At 44.3% G+C, this 13,297-nt stretch overlaps 1 protein-coding gene across 1 annotated transcript in view; it reads right to left on the reverse strand.

The window, feature by feature from the left end:
- Positions 1-356, reverse strand: part of PSD4 (pleckstrin and Sec7 domain containing 4) — a 32,243-nt gene extending 31,887 nt beyond the window's left edge. Inside the window, exon 1 of the mRNA XM_036435968.2 lies at positions 213-356. The gene's annotated coding sequence lies outside the window, so the exon portion shown is untranslated. The remainder of the gene's footprint in view (positions 1-212) is intronic.
- Positions 357-13,297: the final 12,941 nt, after the last annotated feature.

A 13,297-nucleotide genomic window follows, 5' to 3' on the forward strand; every position in this document is an offset into this window, starting at 1 on the left:
CCTGTCTCGGCCACTCGACCAAGTAGATTCTGAAGGTGCCCACTCGCTTTCCACACTCCTGAAGCTTCTTCCGGCTGCTCCTGCTCCGGCCCCAGGCCCTCCCTCAGTGTCCTGCCCAGCCCAACAGATGCCCCCGCCTGGCGCTCTGCGCAGCGCACACAGTCCCCATCGGGGGCGGCGGGACCTCCAGTCTGCCTCCCCAAGGCCCTTACCCATCTCCCGCCGGGCTCCTGCTCCGCCCGCCCGCCGGCCCGGGCGTCCCATGGCCAGGTGCCCAGGTGCCCAGGTGCCCAGGTACGGAGGCCTCGTGGGCTGGGCGGTCCAGCTCCAAGGGTGCACTCAAGGGAGGGACTGGTTCCTGGGCACAGGAGCGGGGGCGGCCGGGGGCGGGGAGGGGAGAGGAGAGGAAGGCGGGACTTGAGATAGGGCGGGGCGCGGGGCGGGGAGGGCAGCCAGGGGCGTAGCCGTCAGACTGGTCTGACCGCAGCGGCGCGGGGTGGCGTGGGCCGGGCTGGTTCTGGCAGGCTCCCATCCCCGCCCTGCGCTCTCCCCAACACCTCCCGCGCCCCACCAGGCGATCCCCAAAGCGCGCAGTCGGACAGTCAGTACTCAGAGGCCTTGCTCTGTCACCTGAAGCTCTGCTGCTCTACCTTGGTTAGATGGGGGCCCTGGTGCCAGGTCAGAAACCCTATTACTAATTAGCAATTCATTTGTTCACTCTATAAGCATTGATTGTGCACCTATTGTATGCACGTGAGGCCCTGACGGGACATTGTGGAGTACGATGAATCATACTCCAAAAGATTGCATCCTGACAGGGAGGTGAGCAGCAGCGGGATGCCAAGGGTGAAGGGGTTCCCTGAGGGGAAACCCTGGGAAGGAGGGAGCCATAGGCGGAAGAGAGCCCTCCATCCGCACCCACACTGACCTCGGATCCTCACCTCCCTCCTGGTGAACACACAACCAATGAGAGTCTAAACAACCCAAAGGAAAACAGCATTTAAGCAGTGCTGCTGGGGAGATTGGGGTTCAAATCCTGCCGTTTTAGAGGAGCTTGGTAAACTCTTTGGGTTGTCCTCTGAGACTTCAGAATGGCCACACTTAAAGAGTGAAGGCTACACCTCAGCATTAAGCGCTGTCCCTAGACTTAAGGACAAAACCCCAAGAAGTCTATCCCAAACCTAAAACGATACCTCTGCAAAGCCAGGGTCAGGCTCCCAGCCATTAACTTTCGGCTGGAGCACACTGACACTCCTCAGAGGAAAATAACAGGACTCAGCAGATCTGCAGTGTATTTATTCACTATGTCTACTATAAAGCCAAACCCAAACATTAGGACAAAAGATGCTCCTATCACCCCATCATTCAGGAACTTAGAAGGGTTTTTAGGAGCTCTGTATCAGGACCGGGAGCAAATACCAAATATATATTTCTTATATCATAATATCACACCTATAGACAAGACATTGGAATCAGAGGATAAAGAACTAAAAATGAAAGGTATGGCCGAAATCAGTTTGACTTAGTGGATAGAGCGTCGGTCTGCGGACTGAAGGGTCCCAGGTTCAATTCCGGTCAAGTGCATGTAAAATGGTTGCAGGCACATCCCCAGTGGGAGGTGTGCAGGAGGCAGCTGGTCGATGTTTCTACCTCTCTATTCCTCTCTCTTCCTCTCTGTAAAAAATCAATAAAATATATATATTTTTAAAATGAAAGGTATGATAAAGATGTTTAAAAACCTACAGCAAAAGATGAACATAATAGGGTGAAGAGATAGGGAATGTCAGCAGAAATATGGTCACCATTATTTTAAAAATAAACAAACAAGTGGAATATAGATAAACTTGCTCCAAGGAGGCAAATATCTGTCTTCATTTTTTACATATTTTTAAATATTTATTGTTGAAAGTATTGCATATGTCCCCTCCCTCCCCCTCATTGACCTCTTCTAGCCCTCACCTGTCTCTCCTCCCCCCTCCTCCCCATCCTGTTATGAAGAGATACCTCAATCTTTTCCTGCCAGATAGGAGATGGATGAGTTTCTTAAATTTTCCTATGTAAGATCAGGGCCTCTCAATATTGGGGTTCCTCTGTTGTAACATGGCTCACTATTTGTGCAGGTAACATCTGGCCCCAGTCATATTACCCTGTGGGGATTGGAGTCAGGAACCTATATGCAGGTTACTCTGCTTTGCCATTAGTCATAAACTATCTCATCTTCTGCCAGTAACTAAAAACTGTGACATGCCAACTCGCTGACTTACTAGCAGAGGAAAATCAAATCTCAGGTCATTTCACAGTTCCTGACTTAACAGAGATAAAGAGAAAACTCTTATAAGAAAACAGAAGAGAAAGTGCACACTTCATACAGGGACCCAGAGATAAGAATGATAGCTAACTTCTCAGGCCAGAGGACAATGCAACATCTATGTGAAGTGCTGACAGGAAAAAAAAGCTATCAATTTATAGTTCTGTATCCAGTTTTAAACATATTTTAAATGAAAAGCCAAGTGTGGCCGAAACCGGTTTGGCTCAGTGGATAGAGCATCAGCCTGCAGACTGAAAGGTCCCAGGTTCGATTCCAGTCAAGGGCATGTACCTTGGTTGTGGGCATATCTCCAGTAGGGGGTGTGCAAGAGGCAGCTGATCGATGATTCTCTCGTCGATGTTTCTAACTCTCTATCCCTCTCTCTTCCTCTCTGTAAAAAATCAATAAAATACATTAAAAAAAAAAAAAAAAAGAAAAGAAAAGCCAAGTGTGAACATTTTCAAATAAATAAAATCTGAGTTTTGCCACCAGCAGACCCAGATTACAAGAAAAGTGAAGAAATGTCTCAGGTTGAAGGGAAAATACAAGATAAAAATTAGAAGCTACAGAAAGGAACAAAGAAAACTGGAAATAATAACTATAGGGGTTGATATAAAAGACTGTCTTGAATCACCTTACACCTGGCTACCATCAGCAAATCAACAAATGACAATTGCTGGTGAGGATGTGGAGAAAAGGGAATGCTAGTGCATTGCTGGTAGGAATGCAGAGTGGTATAGCCACTGTGGACAACAGTAAAAAGTTTCCTCAAAAAATTAAATATGGAACTGCCATTTGACCCAGTAATCCCACTTCTAGGAATATATACTAAGAAATCCAGAGCACCAATCAAAAAGAATGCATGCACCCCTATGTTCATAGCTGTGTTATTTACAATAGCTAAGATCTGGAAACAACCCAAGTGCTTATCGGTAGATGAGTGGATAAAAAAGCTGTGGTACATTTACAACATGGAATACTATGCAGCAGTAAAAAAGAAGAATCTCTTAACCTTTGAGACAGCACGGAGGGACCTACAGAGTAGTATGCTAAGCAAAAATAGCCAGTCAGAGAAAGACAAGTATCATATGATCTCACTCAAATGTGGAATCTAAAGAACAAAATAAACTGATGGGGAGGAAAAATAGATCCAGAAGCATAGAAACATGGAACAGACTGTTGAATCTCAGAGGGAAGGCAGCGGTGAGTGGGTTGGAAGAGACTAACCAAAGAATTTATATGCATAACCCACAGACACAGACAATAGTGTGGTGAAGGCCTGGGGTAGAGAGAGCGGGCAGAATAGAAAGTGTCCATGGGAAGGGAAGGGTACATCAGTATAACTTTCCACAATAAAGATCATTTTTTTTTAAAAAAGGACTATCTTCATTCTTGTGTTTAAATGATTTAAAAGTCAACTGGCAATTTAAATAAAAAAACAGGGTAAGGCTCCATAGCTCAGGGGTTAGAGCACTGGTCTTGTAAATAAAAAACAATATTGTACTGGGGGGTTATAACATGTGTAAGGAAGGTATATGATAAGAAAAACACACAGCACAGGAAGGGAAGGGAAATGCAAGCACATTGCTGTGAGGCTAGAGTTCTGTCCAAAGGTAGATATAAAAATAATTACTGGCGGGGGGGAGTGGGGAGAGAGATCAGAAAAGTAAGGGGGGGGGGGGGGAAACGGAGAGGACATTTAAAACAAATAGAAAAATTATAAATAATTAACACACCAATTAGAAGGCAGAGCTTTTCAAAATGGCTAAGAAAAGAAGACCCAGCCATATGTTCTGAAGAGATTCACTTTAAACATAAAAAGACAGACAGGATGAAAATGATGAAAAAATATACCATGTAAACAGTGAGCCTGTTTGTGGTTACATTAATTTTGGACAAAGTAGACATCATGAGTATTCCCAGAAATAAAAAGCTTCATTTTATAAAATAAACTAGGGGCCCGGTGCATGAAATTTGTGCACTGGGGAGGGGTGCCTCAGCCTAGCCTGCCCCCTCTCGAATACTGGGAGCCCTCAGGGGATGTCCTATGGATGGCTTAAGTCTGCTCCCCATTGGAAGCAGACTTAAGGGGCAGTCTGGCCTCCCTTTGCTTGAGTACGACCAGGTTGAACAGGGGAAGGCACCAGCCCCATCATCCCACTGCTGCAGCCACTACCAGTCACCACAGCCACCAAGGTATTTTCATCAACATGAATTCCAGTCCCTTCACCATGAAAAAAATGACAACTTTCTTTAAGCATTTTCAAGATGTGTCTTTCATAGGATATGACATTTCTTTATTTTTCTTTTTATCCTTACCTGAGGATATGTTTCCATTGATATTTTCCCCTTCCATCCAATCCCAAGCTCAGCCCCTTCCCAAGCCAAAAACCATCACCCCAGGTTTATGCTTAGGAAGGGGTTCCCCCTCCCCCCCACACCACGTGCGCGCGCACGCGCGCGCGCACACACACACCTCTGACTGCAGGCTCCGCCCCTTCCCAAGTCTAAAGCCTCCAACTCAGGCTTTAGGCTTAGGAAAGGGTCCCTGCCCCAAAGAACCTCCAATTGCAGGTTCGACCCCTTTCCAAAGGCAGGTTGGGAGGACCTGGGTGCCAAAGAGGTTCCCTGCACCTAGGTATGTGTGCAAATTAACCACCATCTTTGTTGGGTTAATTTGCATACTCACTCTGCTTGGTTGTGGGCTATTAAGATAATTTACTTTGTTAATATAAATAATTATATTGATTGACATTCAAATATTAAGCCAACTCTGCATTTTTGGAATAAACACCACCAAGTTGGTCATGACACAATACACTTTTAATATATTTTTGAATTCAAGTTGTTAAATTTTGTTTACAATTTTTGCATTTATATTTATGATGGATCTATACTTTTAATTATTTTGTAACATTTTTTTTCTGGTTTCAAGTAAGGTAATGCTGATCTTATAAAATGAGCTGAAAGTACTCCTTGTTTCATTATCAGAATATATATTCTTTTCAAGTGCACATGGAACATTAACCAAGACCATCATGCAGACTGACTGAAAATAATCAGTAAATGTTAGTGTTGAAATCATGTAGATGATATCTTCTTGACACAATGAAATTAAATTAGAAGTCAATAATAGAATATTATTTAGAAATGACAGATATTTGGAAATTAAGCAACACATTTCTAAATAACCCATGGACCAAAAAAAAAAAAAAAAATCGCAGAGAAAATTAGGAAATATTTCAATCTGATAGCTAAACAGATCAATGTAACAGAATAAGTGTGTAAATGTAGATTCACACATCTATGGCCAATTGATAAAGATATCAAGGTAATTCAGTGGAGAAAGAGAAGTTTTTCCATAAATGGTTCTGAAACATCTAGAAAGTTATATGGTTAAAAAAAAAAATGAATCTGGGACTTTTATCTAGGTATATAAAGAAATGTTTCAATGCAATAACAAAAGACAACCCAAGTAAAAATGGGCAAAGGATCTTAATAGATATTTCTCCAAACAAGAGATACAAGTGACCAATAAACATATGAAAAGATACTCAACATCATTAGCCATCAGAGAAATGCCTTATCCTGGCCATAATAAAAAAGCAAATAGCAAGTGTTGGGAAGAATATGGAGAAATTGAAACCCTCATACATTGCCAGCGGGATTATAAAATTATCTAGAAGCTTTGTAATACAGATTGGCAGTTTCTCAAGGGTTGAGCATAAAAGTATATGACCCATTTTTTATGTGTACCTGAGAGAAATAAAAATACATATCCAGCCCTAGCCAGTTTGGCTCAGTGAATAGAGCATTGAACTAAGGGTCCCAGGTTTGATTCCAATCAAGGGCATGTACCTTGGTTGTGGGCACATACCCAGTAGGGAATGTGCAGGAGGCACCTAATCAATGTTTCTCTCTCATCAATGTTTCTAACTCTCTATTCCTCTCTGTAAATAATCAATAAAATATATATTTTTAAAATACATATCCACATAAAATTTGTTCATGAATTTTCATAGCTTTATTCATAATAGCCCAAAATGGATACAACCCAAATGTTCATTACTTGGTGAATGAATAAACATGTGGCACATCCATACAATGGAATGTTAGTCCACCATACCAAGATGGTATTACAATATGGGTTAACTGCAAAAACATTATGCTAAGTAAAAGAACTCAGTCACAAAAGATCACACATTGTATGCATCCATTTTATATAAAGCTAGAGGCTGGGTGCACAAAATTCGTGCACAAGTGTGGGCCCTAGGCCTGGCAGGTGACCGAAGCACAAGTGTCTGGTGTGGAAGGGCAGGTTCCAGCTGACCTCTGGGCCTTGGGCAGCACCTAGGCCCCCAGGCACACCCATCCGCCTGAGTCATGATGCCCAAGTCCCCATGTGGAGATGCAGAGATGTGGTGAGCGTAGCCAGATGCCACAGGCCAGGGAGCAGTGTGGGCCTCTGAGGCACCCAGCAGTGCCACACTGAAGCCAGGTGGGCAGCGCGCTCTCTCCCTGCTGGCCTTGTAGACAGGCTCCTGTGTGAACCCATGGGGAGCCTGACCAGCCCCTTCAGTTCTGGCTGCTGTGGCCCAGCTCACCTGGAAGCCCATTGGGGCTGGCAGCACTTCCACTACTGCCCGCTGTCAGCACCTGGTCACTGATGCCCACCATGTTCTGTGCCGCACCTGGTGATCAGCACACATTATAATGAGTGATCAAACTCCTGGTCAAAGGGATAATTTGCATATTAGACTTTTATATTATAGGCTTTCTGGAATAGGCAAATCTATAGAGACTGAAAGTAGATAAATGGTTGCCTAGGGCTGGGGCAAAGGGGAAACAGAGAGTGATGGCTAAAAGATATGGGGTTTCTTTTTTGGGTGATAAAAATGATGAAATTGATTGTGGTTAGCATTGCACAACTCTATGAATGTGCTTGTGTTGGTCAGTGTTCTCCAGAGGATTAAAACCAAGAGGATATATAGAGAAATATACAAAAGGAGATTTATTATAGGCATGGGTTCATGATATACTGTCTTCATGCTAGAGAACCAGAAGGGCTGGTGGTGTAAGTCCCAGACTGAGTCCAAAGGCCTGAGAACCAGAGAAGCTGATGGCCAACAGCAGGAGAATGTTTCATGGCTTTTGATGACTCCAGCAAAGAAGCAAATGTACCCTTCTTCCCCCTTTAGTTCCATTCCAGCCTCTGTGGATTGCATGATGCCCACCACATTGGGGGAGGGGGTTTGCTTTATTCAGTCACTGACTCAAGTGTAAACTCTTTCAGAAACACCCTCATAGACACACCCAGAATAGTGTTTGCCCAGTTGAGTAACACTTGAAATTAACCATCACAATACTAAAGTCATGGGTTGGTACACTTTAAATGGGTGATCTGTGTGGCATGAGACTAATCTTATTTAATAAAGAGGGAATATGCAAATTGACCATCACAATGATGGCGGTGTCCACAGCAGAGGTGGGGTTTTCATAACACAAGATGGCTGCACCCAAGGAGAAGCTGAGTTCCTGTAATGAGACTTAACAAGCAATCAGCAGGGACTTTAGGCTGAGCCCCGCACCAGGTGGGACTTGACAGGGGCCCTGAGGCTGCTCCTCCCTCCACCTGGCAAGGGTACTTGATGGGGGAACTGAGGCTGCTCTCCCCACCTGGCAGGGCTTGATGGCAGCCTGAGGCTGTGCCCCCTGCCCAGCACCAGGCCAGGGGACCTGAAGCTGTGCCCACCCCCCCATGGGCGGGGCATGACGGGGGTGGGGCTGACTGGGTCTGGGTCTTGTGCAATTTTGAAGAGCGTGAAAGTAGGCAGGGACTTGAGTCTGAGTCCCACAGCACACCCCAGAATGAAGAAGATTTTCATATACATTTTACTAATTTTCTTTCATCTCTGACACTTTTATTATAGAGAAAGAGCAAATAGCAATATTAAAATATTTCCTCTAATTATTTCCCCTTTTATGTACACAAATTTCATCCACCAAGCCACTAGTATCTCAATAAAGCTGTTACAAAAGAAAATAAGCCTTCTGTCACATTTAAAAATTGACCTAAATATAAATGAAAACTATAAAATACCTAGAAGAAAACAGAATGAATTCTTTTTTTTAAAATATATTTTATTGATTTTTCCACAGAGAGGAAGGGAGAGGTATAGAGAGCTAGAAATGTCAATGAGAGAGAAGAAACATCGACCAGCTGCCTCCTGCACACCCCCTACTGGGGGTGTTCCCGCAACCAAGATACATGCCCTTGACCAGAATCGAACCTGGGACTTTTCAGTCCGCAGACCGACACTCTATCCACTGAGCCAAACCGGTTTCAGCCAGAATGAATTCTTTACAGCTTTGAGGGAGGCAAAGATTTCATACAACTTGATAAAAACAACTGATAACCTGGGTTTTATTTAAAACTTTTAATTATGTCCATCAAAATATCCCATTAGGAAATGAATAGGAGAAAATAGTCACATCACACATATCTGACAGAAGAACTGTATGCAACCACTAGAACTCAAAATAAAAGAACAAATCATTCAGTTAAAATTACGGACCTTTTACAAAAACATATAAACAAATGACCGGTAAGCATATGACCGATGCTCAATGTCACCAGTGTGAAATAAAATAGCAGTGCAACGCCACAGGAAGGCTAAAATTCAAACACCGCAGAGACCCAACATTGACAAGGAAATGAACAACCGTAACTCTCACACTTTGCTGATGTAAAGCTGTGTGGCCACTTGGGTAAGTAATTTAGCACTTTCTTATAACGTTAACCATACATCTACCATTTAGCTCAGACAACCTTTTCCTTGCTATTTACTTGGGAGAATTGGAAAGAAATGTCCCTGAGCAGGCCTGCCCTAGGGATATGTATTCAGAGCTGCTTTATTTATCACGTATAAAAACTGGAAAGAACCCGCACGTCCACTGATATGGTTATGATGCATTCAGAAACAGGAACACTGCTCAACAAGAGAAAGAAGTAATCTGACTTCCCACAAAATGCATGACTTCCACCAACGTTATATTGAGAGGAAGAAGCCAAATGAAAGGAGCATGTGCTCAATGAATCCTGCTACAGGAAGTTGTAGAGCAGGCATAGCCAAGCTGTGGGGATGAAAATCAGAGCAGTGGTTACCTAGAGGGGTTTGGGGGGTTGATTAGAAAGAGACATAACAGATTTTCGGGAGTTATGGAAACATTCCAAATTTTTAGTGTAGTAGCTACACAAATATCTGCATTTGCCAAAACTTATGGACTGAATATTTAAGTCATATATGGTATTCTTTGTGAATTACACTGAGTGGTCAGATTATTATGATCTCTGAGTGAATATATACCGTATTTTTCGGACCATAAGACGCACTTTTTTTCCCCCAGAAGTGGGGGGGAAAAGTCCCTGTGTCTTATGGTCCAAATATAGCCTACACATATACTTAAAAAAAAAAGTTTTTTTACTTGCCCGGCTCTGTGTGGTCTCTGTGTGCTTGCCCGGCTCTAAAATGGTTCTAAATGCTGCTGTTTACTTTACAGGGTTGATTACATGTGTTTATGACTGTGATGTTGGGTTTTAATGCACATAAAATATTTTAGGACACTATTTGTTTCAGAATCTTTTTTTCTTCATTTCCCTTCTCTAAAAACTTATGGTCCAGTGCGTCTTATGGTCCGAAAAATACGGTGTGTGTGTGTGTGTGTGTGTGTGTGTGTGTGTGTGGTATATATATGGTATATATATATCCTATATAGCCTGGTGCATGAATTCAGTATGGGTGGGGTCCGACCAGCCTGGCCACGGGAAAGGGACATGGGTGGTGGCCAGCCTGCCGAACTCGTAGTCGAGGGGACAATTTGCATATTAGCCTTTTATTATATAGGATATACACTGAGTGGACAGATTATTATGTGTTCAGAGATCATAATAATCTGGCCACTCAGTGTATACCTCTGTTTAAAGTGCTGATCAAATCCTTTCATCTTTTAGCTTAAAAATCCTTTAAAGGCTTTTGATGGTTTAGAACCTAACTCCTTCTGATACTGATGAGGCCATTCGTGATTTGATGGAGATAACTTGATGGTGATAACTAAATGAGTTTATGTTAAAAGAAATAAAAAAGAACTATCGCCTGATTTTAATGCTGTAGGCTGCATCTGAAACCATCCAGTGGGAAAGTCATAAATATAATTTTATTCTCTTGCTCCTGAGTTAACTGGGTAAAGAGGGTTGAGAAGTGTGATGGGGATGGAGAAGGTAAAACAGCTCCTCAGCCTAGATGGCTAGGAAGGGCCTGGGAAACTTCCCTCTCACAGAGACAGCTGGGAGGACAAGGCCCAGCTCCAAGGCTAGAAGTCAGAGTCAGGACTAACCCTGAGTCCTAATCTCATCATAAACTTGTGTGGATGGTCGAGTGAGAAATTCAAAACAGCAAGCTCTACTGTGAGGAAAGGCATCTGCAGCTGGCAGGTCCCTAGTTCTGGGCATAGAATGGGGACCTCTGATTATGCATTTGCAAAACGAAAGCCATCAGCCCAATTAGTAGGCTTCAGAGAGTAGTTCTCTGGGCAGTTTGGACAGTGTGGACAGGAGGCGAGGGGCCAGACCTCCACACACAGTTTCTTCTCTAAATCAGGGTCTGGGGGCAGCATTGGAGTGCTATTTGGGGATACTAGTGCCACCTAGTGGTACAGAGCTGGAGAGATATTTTCCCCTTTCTTGGAACCCACTTGGGCACCTTGAGAAATGGTGGATCTGGATTATCTGGAGAGACCACCCTTGATACAGATACTGATCAATAAGGAAAGGAGGGAAGTGGTGGAAGGTCTGGGGTGAAGGTTCTGACAAACATGAGTGGGCCTGTCACTGGGTCACCCCAAATACCAGGTAGGGATGTCATCATGTCAGGACCAGGAGGCTCGTTCAGATGGTATGATTGACTTTGCTTCGCAGGAGGAGACAGCGGGGGTAACATTGCTGAGACATTTTTGTAGAGTGCTTGTGTACAGAGCATGTTCATGTGTTAGCTGTCAAAACAACCCACAAGTATGATGATCTTGATTTTCCAAATGAGCTTCAGGAAGTTTGAGCAGCACATTCAAAATTATCCAACTACTAATGGTGGAGCTGGCCCTTATTTCTGGCTTTTTTTTTTTTAATATACTTTATTGATTTTTTCACAGAAAGGAAGAGAGAGGGTCAGAGAGCTAGAAACATCAATGAGAGAGAATCATTGATCAGCTGCCTCTTGCACACCCCCTACTGGGAATGTGCCCACAATCAAGGTACATGCCCTTGACCGGAATCGAACCTGAGACCCTTCAGTCTGCAGGCCGACACTCTATCCACTGAGCCAGACCGGTTTTGGCTATTTCTGGCCTTTTTTACTTCAAATCAGAGACTTGGTTTTTTTTTTGTTGTTGTTGTTAATCCTCATCTGAGGATATTTTTCCCATTGATTTTAGAGAAAGTGGAAGGGAAGGTGGAAACAAGCAAGAGAGAGAGAGAGAGAGAGAGAGAGAGAGAGAGAGAGAGAGAGAGAGAGAGAGAGAGAGAGAAAGGGAAAGAAACATCACTGTGAGAGAGACACATCGATTGGTCACCTCCTTCATGTGCCCAACTGGGGACAGGGATTGAACATGCAATCCAGGTACCTGCCTTTGGCTGGGAGTCAAACCCAAGACCCTTTGGTGGGTGGGTGAATGCTCTAACCACTGAACAACACTGGTCAGGGCCAGAGACTTGTTTTTTGTTTTGTTTTTTTTATACCATCCCCTCTACCTGAAGCTGGCCCATCTGGATAGCAGCTGTCTCTGCTGTTGACTCCTGTCATCTCTGCTTCGGGCAGCACACACCTCTGATGGGGGTAAAAATGTACTTTTTCCAGGGGGTTTGGTCTGATTTCCAGGGGGAGCCCAAGAATGTGATGTTAAGGACAACCGTGAACTTGAGAACTCTTCCTTCCAGAAGCTCACAGGATTTGCATTTGCAGAGGTGGGCCTGGACCTGCCCAGTGGGAGAAGTCGGAGAGGGGAGCTCCTTTCTGGAGACACAACAGAAATGTGGGCTTCAGGGCCTGGCGGCTGGAGAGCAGCGGCTGGTCTTCAGGGAAACAGAGAGGCTGAGAACGAGGCACTAGGCCAGGCCTAGGGACCCAGCCTGTGGGTGGCAAGACTGTCAATGTTTAGGGCAGTGGAGTCTCCAACTCCGTTCCAATTGGAGCTCGTGGTGTTTTTGCCATGACCGACCTTTCCCTTCCTTTTCGCTGTCCTCCACACCCCGTCTACGACATGTGTGTGGCTTTTAGGACAAGGAGACAGAAACACTCCCTTAGTTCCCTTGGGCTCCCATGTTCACCCTTGGAGAAGAAATCATCGTTTTCCCAATTCAACCCACAACACACAAAAAAGACCAAAAACAAACAAACAAACAGAAACAGAAACTAGCTATGCGAAAACACTACCAAGCACGCTGTGAATTTGAACCGGTTCCACTCCTGGCTAAGCTGCTCAGGGGCTCTCTGTGTATTGTCTTCACTGCGGTGCCCCATGAGGAAGGCTGCTGAATTAGCGCTGGGCACTGATGTGGGGGAGCGTTCCAGCCATAATAGACATCAATAAGCAAACAAGCAGATACATAACATATCAGAGGCAGTATTGCGAGGGATAAAATAAAGCAAGATACAGAGACAGCGAGTAAAGGAGGTGCGGGTGGCTTTGGGGTAGATGCTATCTTAGATGATGTGGTCAAAAATACATTCTTAATGAGGCCCCGTATGTGCAGCAACTCCATGAAGGGAGGAAGTGAGTCCCCTGGGTCTCCAGAGGTGGAGAATTCTAAGCAGGGGTGGGGGGGGGGGGGGGAAGAGAATGGAAAATGTACATGAAGGTAACATACTTCAGAATGTGCAGGAATGAGTTTTAATCAGGTTCCTGAAAGTGTCCAGCTGCTCTGGAGGCTTAGTTCCT

Source organism: Pipistrellus kuhlii, unplaced genomic scaffold (assembly GCF_014108245.1).
Source record: "Pipistrellus kuhlii isolate mPipKuh1 unplaced genomic scaffold, mPipKuh1.p scaffold_m20_p_13, whole genome shotgun sequence".
In the NCBI taxonomy this organism is placed as follows: domain Eukaryota; kingdom Metazoa; phylum Chordata; class Mammalia; order Chiroptera; family Vespertilionidae; genus Pipistrellus; species Pipistrellus kuhlii.